This window comes from Budorcas taxicolor, chromosome 19, assembly GCF_023091745.1.
Source record: "Budorcas taxicolor isolate Tak-1 chromosome 19, Takin1.1, whole genome shotgun sequence".
In the NCBI taxonomy this organism is placed as follows: domain Eukaryota; kingdom Metazoa; phylum Chordata; class Mammalia; order Artiodactyla; family Bovidae; genus Budorcas; species Budorcas taxicolor.
The window spans coordinates 55,594,196-55,600,195 of NC_068928.1; positions in this window are offsets into that span (position 1 = coordinate 55,594,196).

Here is a 6,000-nt window from a genome sequence, read left to right on the forward strand (position 1 = left end):
TACCAGCTGAGCCACCAGGGAAGCCCAAAATGTCCTGAAGGAGAGGGTAATCTGCATTTTTATTAAGCATCCCAGATGATGCTTGTGTCAGCTGAAGTGAAGAACACTTGAAACGCTTATTTAAAACGCAGATGATTTTAGACCTGTGGACAGACAGCAGAGGCAGCAAGGCTTGGAACACCCTGTTGTCCAAGCCCTTCATCTTTTTTTTTTCCTTCAATAAGAGATGAATCTTTTAAACATGATTTCTCTGTGTATGGCCTCGCTGGGTCTTCGTTGCTGTAGGGGCTTTCTCTCGTCGCAGTGAGTGGGAGCTACTCTTCCGTTGCAGTACGCAGGCCTCTCGTTGCGGTGGCGTCTCCTGCTGCAGAGTGCGGGCTCTGGCGCCCGCAGGTTTCAGCAGTGGCGGATCCCGGGCTTAAGAGCGCAGGCTCAGTAGTTGTGGCGCACGGCCTTAGTTGCCGGCAGCATGTGGAATCTTCCTGGCCCAAGGATTGAACCTATGCCCCCTGGCATGGGCGGGCGGACTCTTAACCCCTGCAACACCAGGGAAGTTCCCAACCTCTTAATCTTCACTGACAACGATCTAGACAGTTGATAAATACCAGCTCTATTTGGTCAAGGTCAAGGAGGTGTTTACTCCCTCCGAGGAGGCAGGGGAAGTCCAAAGGAACTTTTAATAGTCTACTTTGGGTAAGTGATGATGAAGTCACAGGAGGATTCACTTCCCTAAGCTGACGGGAACCATTATTTTCCGGTTTCTCTTTTCACATGATTTGATTTACTTGGTATATTTAAACTTAAAATGAAATGACAAGATTTCCAATATGCAAAAACTAGAACCAGGGTGTAAGCCCGAAAAACGGGCACCTGCCGTTAATCTCACCTCAGCTTGGCCACCAACTTGCCATCTGACCTTGGGGGACCTTGGGTGAATCACCCAGTCCCTCCGGCCCCTGGGCCCTGGCTCTGAGTGTTTTTTAGTTCTGATGCTCTGTGGTTCCCTCAGTCTAACTCACTCTACAATTAGTCTGCACTCTACAGAAGTCCTGCTGGCTTATCTGTTGAATGACCATTGGGAAACTTATTCTAAAATGTGGGCTTGGGACTTCCCTGGTGGTTAAGTGGTTAAGAATTCACCTACCAATGCGGGGAACACGGGTTTCATCCCTGGTCTAGGAGGATCCCACATGCTTGTGCGTCCTGACTACTGAAAACCACGCCCTAGAGCCTGGAAGCCACAAGAGAAACCGGCACACTGCAGCTGGAAACTAGAGAGCAGCCTCCTGCCCGCGGCCACTAGAGAAAGCCCGCACACAGCAATGAAGACCCAGCACAGCCAAAGATAAGTAAGTGGAAAACAAAAGTGGTGTTTTTTTTTTTTTTTTTAATGTGGGCTTGTTCTAATCCAGAAGAACAAAGTAGAACCGAAGATCTCAATAGCCAACGAGCTTATCTGGAGAGAAATTAGTGGCCAGTCCACAAAACTGCTGGAAAATGCAGATGTAACACAGGCAGGGCTTTCATGGGGGAAATAAAGCAATCTCTAAGCAAGGAGACCGAGAAAGTGACTGATGGTAAAGGTGACCCTGAGGACACAGTGGGGGACATTTTCAAGAACAGGAAGTCACATTTCTGTACCAGGCTCTGCCTACTGTGGGCCACCTTAATATTTTATTCCCATGAGGACAATGCCTGTAGCACTTACATTGAAAGGGAAAAAGCAGAAGTAAAAATTTTGTGTCTCTATGGTCACCTCATTTTCAGCAAAGGTGCCAAAGGCAATTCAGTGGGGGGAAGAAAATAGACTTTTCAACAAAAAGCAGTGTTCCAGGTGTTGGAATAATTAAATATCCAAACGAAGGAGGTGTGCGTGCGTGCTGAGTTACTCAGTCATGTCCGACTCTTTGCGACTCCATCGAGCCCGCCAAGCTCCTCTGTCCAAGGGATTTCCCAGGCAAGAATACTGCAGTGGGTTGCCATGCCCTTCTCCAGGGGATCTTTCCGACCCAGGGATCAAACCCACATCTCTTGCATTTCCTGCATTGGCAGGCAGATTCTTTACCAGAAGCCCATATGTCACACCTTACACCAAAATTAACCCCGAATGCGTCAGAGACCTAGATGTAAAACCTAAAACCAGGGACTTCCCTGGTGGTCCAGTGGCTAGGACTCCGAGATCTCAGTGCAGGGGGCCTGGGGTTCAATCCCTGGTCAGGGAGCTGGATCTCACATGCCACAGCTAAAGATCCCACGTGCTGCAACTAGGACCTGGCACAGCTAAATAAACAAACAAACAAAAAAACTAAAACTATGAAATTTCTATTGGAAAACACAGGAGAAAAATTCAAATCCTTAGGCAAGGAATTCTTAGGTATGATTCCAAGAACATGACCCAGGACTTTCCTGGTGCTTCCAGTGCAGGGGGCAGGGGTTCCATCCCTGGAGGAGAGGATCTCGCATGCCACGTGGTGCAGAAAAAAAAAAAATTCATAAAAGGAAACAAATCAATAAATTGGACTTCATTAAAATTAAGAAATTCTGCAGACTCCCCTGCTGATCCAGTAGTTAGGACACGTTGCTTTGACAGGGCAAATGGAACTAAGATCCTACATGCCTTGGGGGTGTGGCCAAAAGACTAAAGAAAAATGATGAGACACTGCTCCGTATTTAGGAAAATGGTTAAATTTCTTAAAAGTAACCTTACCAAGGATGTGGAGGAACTAGGGTGGTCATACTGCCAGGGGAAAGTAAAATACACAACCACTTTGGGAAATAGTGTGGCAGTATCTCGAAAGGTTAAATACACATTGACCATATGGTCTAGACATTCCACTCCTAGGTCTGTACCCAAGAGAAATTAACACAGCTGTCCTTACAGAGAGATATACGAATACGCATAGTTAAACCACACTCCTTCAGGTGGGACCCAGTCACACCTCAGATTGGGACTTGAATCCACAATCCTTGACCAAGGAGGAGACTTGAACCCTCTGTCTTTTAATTGAAACTGCACACCTGGTCTGAGGACTTCCTGAAGTTAGACTTCTGTCTCAGTGCAGAATGAATCTGATGAGAGGTAAGAGGTGAAGTGGCAGGCGATGAGGGAGTTTATTAGCCTAGAAGGCTTGTGACAGCGACAAGCAGGCAGGCAGGGGAGCACAGCCCCCAGAATACACTCAGATACGTTTGTATAATCAAAGAAAATGTGGGGAGGAGAGAAGACCAACTTCTTCCTCATTTGGGGGCAGACGTCAAGACCTCCATCATTAGTTCCTCCTTTAACCCTATCTGGTCTAATAAGGACTGCCATGGCACTGCTGAAATCATATGCCTATTACCAGAAGGTTGGTCCATGGGGTTGCAAAGGGTGGGCTACGACTTAGCGACGGGGCACACACACAATAACGTACTGAGATATCATGTCAGGTGTTGGTATAACGTCTTCTTTCCCCTTTCACCTCTATCCCTGACTTGGCTGCCTGCCGAAGTGCTACTCTTCAAGGACTACTCCCATGAAACAAGAAGTAGACCCCGTACCTATTGCCTTATGTGTTTGTGGTTTTTTTTTAATTTATTTACGTGGCTGCACCAGGTCTTAGTTGCTGCACTTGGATCTGCGATTTTCCTTGAGGCGTGCCAGCTCTTTAGTTACCACATGCAAACTCTTAGTTGTGGCATGCAGGATCTAGATCCCTGACCAGGGGTCAACCCCGGGCCCCCCTGCACCGGGAGCGTGGAGTCCCAGCCACTGGACCACAAGGGAAGTCCCGAATGTGTTGTGTTTTAACTATCAGGACTTTGTGGCTTGAGTGTGTCTGGGGCTTCAATGTGCCTGGTCTTCCTTCAAGGCAGAGTAGACTGTTGCTAGGTTTGTTGTTGTTCAGTTGCTAAGTCATGTCTGATTCTTTGTGACCCCGTGACCCCAGCGCACGCCATGCTCCTCTGTCCTTCACTATCTCCCAGAGTTTGCTCAGATTCATGTCCTTTGAGTCAGTGATGCCATCCAACCATCTCATCCTCTGCTGCCCTTCTCTGGTCCTCAATCTTTCCCAGCATGAGTGTCTTTTCCAATGAGTCAGCTCTTCGCATCAGGTGACCAAAGTATTGGAGCTTCAGCATCAGTTCTTCCAATGAACATTCAGGGTTGATTTCCTTTAGGATTGACTGGTTTGATCTCCTTGCAATCCAAGGGAATCTCAAAGGTCTTCTCTAGCACCACAATTCGAAAGCATTAATTCTTTGGTGCTTGGCCTTCTTTATGGTCCAACTCTCACATCCATACATGACTACTGGAAAAACCATAGCTTTGACTATACGGATCTTTGTTGGCAAAGTTATATCTCTGTTTTTTAATATGATGTCTAACTTTGTCCTGACTTTCCTTCCAAGGAGCAAACGTCTTCTGATATCATGGCTGCACTCACCATCTGCAGTGATTTTGGAACTCAAGGAAATAAAATATGTCACTCCTTCTACTTTTTCCCCTTCTATTTGCCATGAAGTGATGGGATCGGATGCTATGATCTTAGTTTTCTGAATGTTGAGTTGTAAGCCAACTTTTTCACCCTTATTCAGAGGGTGAATAGTTCCTCTATTCACCTATTCACCCCTATTTAGTTCCTCTTCAATTTCTGCCATTAGAGTGGTATCATTTGCTTATCTGAGGTTGTTGATATTTCTCCTGGAAATCTTGATTCCAGTTTGTGATTCACTGAGCCCCGCATTTTGCATGATATACTCTGCATATAAGTTAAACAAGCAATGTGACAATATACAACCTTGACATACTCCCTTCCCAATTTTCAACAATCCATTGTTCCATTTCTGGTTCTAACTGATGCTTCTTCACCTGCATACAGATTTCTCAGGAGGTAGGTAAAGTGGTCTGGTATTCCCACTTCTTTAGGAATTTTCCACAGTTTGTTGTGATCCACATAGTCAAAGACTTTAGCGTAGTCAGGGAAGCAGAAGTAGATATTCTGGAGTTCCCTTGCTTTCTCTATAATCCAATGAATGTTGGCAATTTGATCCCTGATTCTTCTGCCTTTTCTAAACCCAGCTTGTGGTTCTCAGTTCACCTACTGCTGAAGCCTAGCTTAAAGGATTTTGAGCATATTTAACTTATATACAGAGTACATCATAAGAAACGCTGGACTGGAAGAAGCACAAGCTGGAATCAAGATTGCCGGGAGAAATATCAATAACCTCAGATACGCAGATGACACCACCCTTATGGCAGAAAGTGAAGAGGAGCTAAAAAGCCTCTTGATGAAAGTGAAAGAGGAGAGCGAAAAAGTTGGCTTAAAGCTCAACGTTCAGAAAACGAAGATCATGGCATCTGGTCTCATCACTTCATGGGAAATAGATGGGGAAACAGTGGAAACAGTGTCAAGACTTTATTTTCGGGGGCTCCAAAATCACTGCAAATGGTGACTGCAGCCATGAAATTAAAAGATGCTTACTCCTTGGAAGAAAAGTTATGACCAACCTAGATAGCACATTCAAAAGCAGAGATACTACTTTGCCAACTAAGGTCCGTCTAGTCAAGGCTATGGTTTTTCCAGTAGTCATGTATGGATGTGAGAGTTGGACTGTGAAGAAGGCTGAGTGCCGAAGAATTGATGCTTTTGAACTGTGCTGTTGGAGAAGACTCTTGAGAGTCCCTTGGACTGCAAGGAGATCCAACCAGTCCATTCTGAAGGAGATCAACCCTGGGATTTCTTTGGAAGGAATGATGCTAAAGCTGAAACTCCAGTACTACGGCCACCTCATGAGAAGAGTTGACTCATTGGAAGAGACTCTGATGCTGGGAGGGATTGGGGGCAGGAGGAGAAGGGGACAACAGAGGATGAGATGGCTGGATGGCATCACTGACTCGATGGACGTGAATCTGAGTGAACTCTGGGAGTTGGTGATGGACAGGGAGGCCTGGCGTGCTGTGATTCATGGGGTTGCAAAGAGTCGGACACAACTGAGTGACTGAACTGAACTGAACTT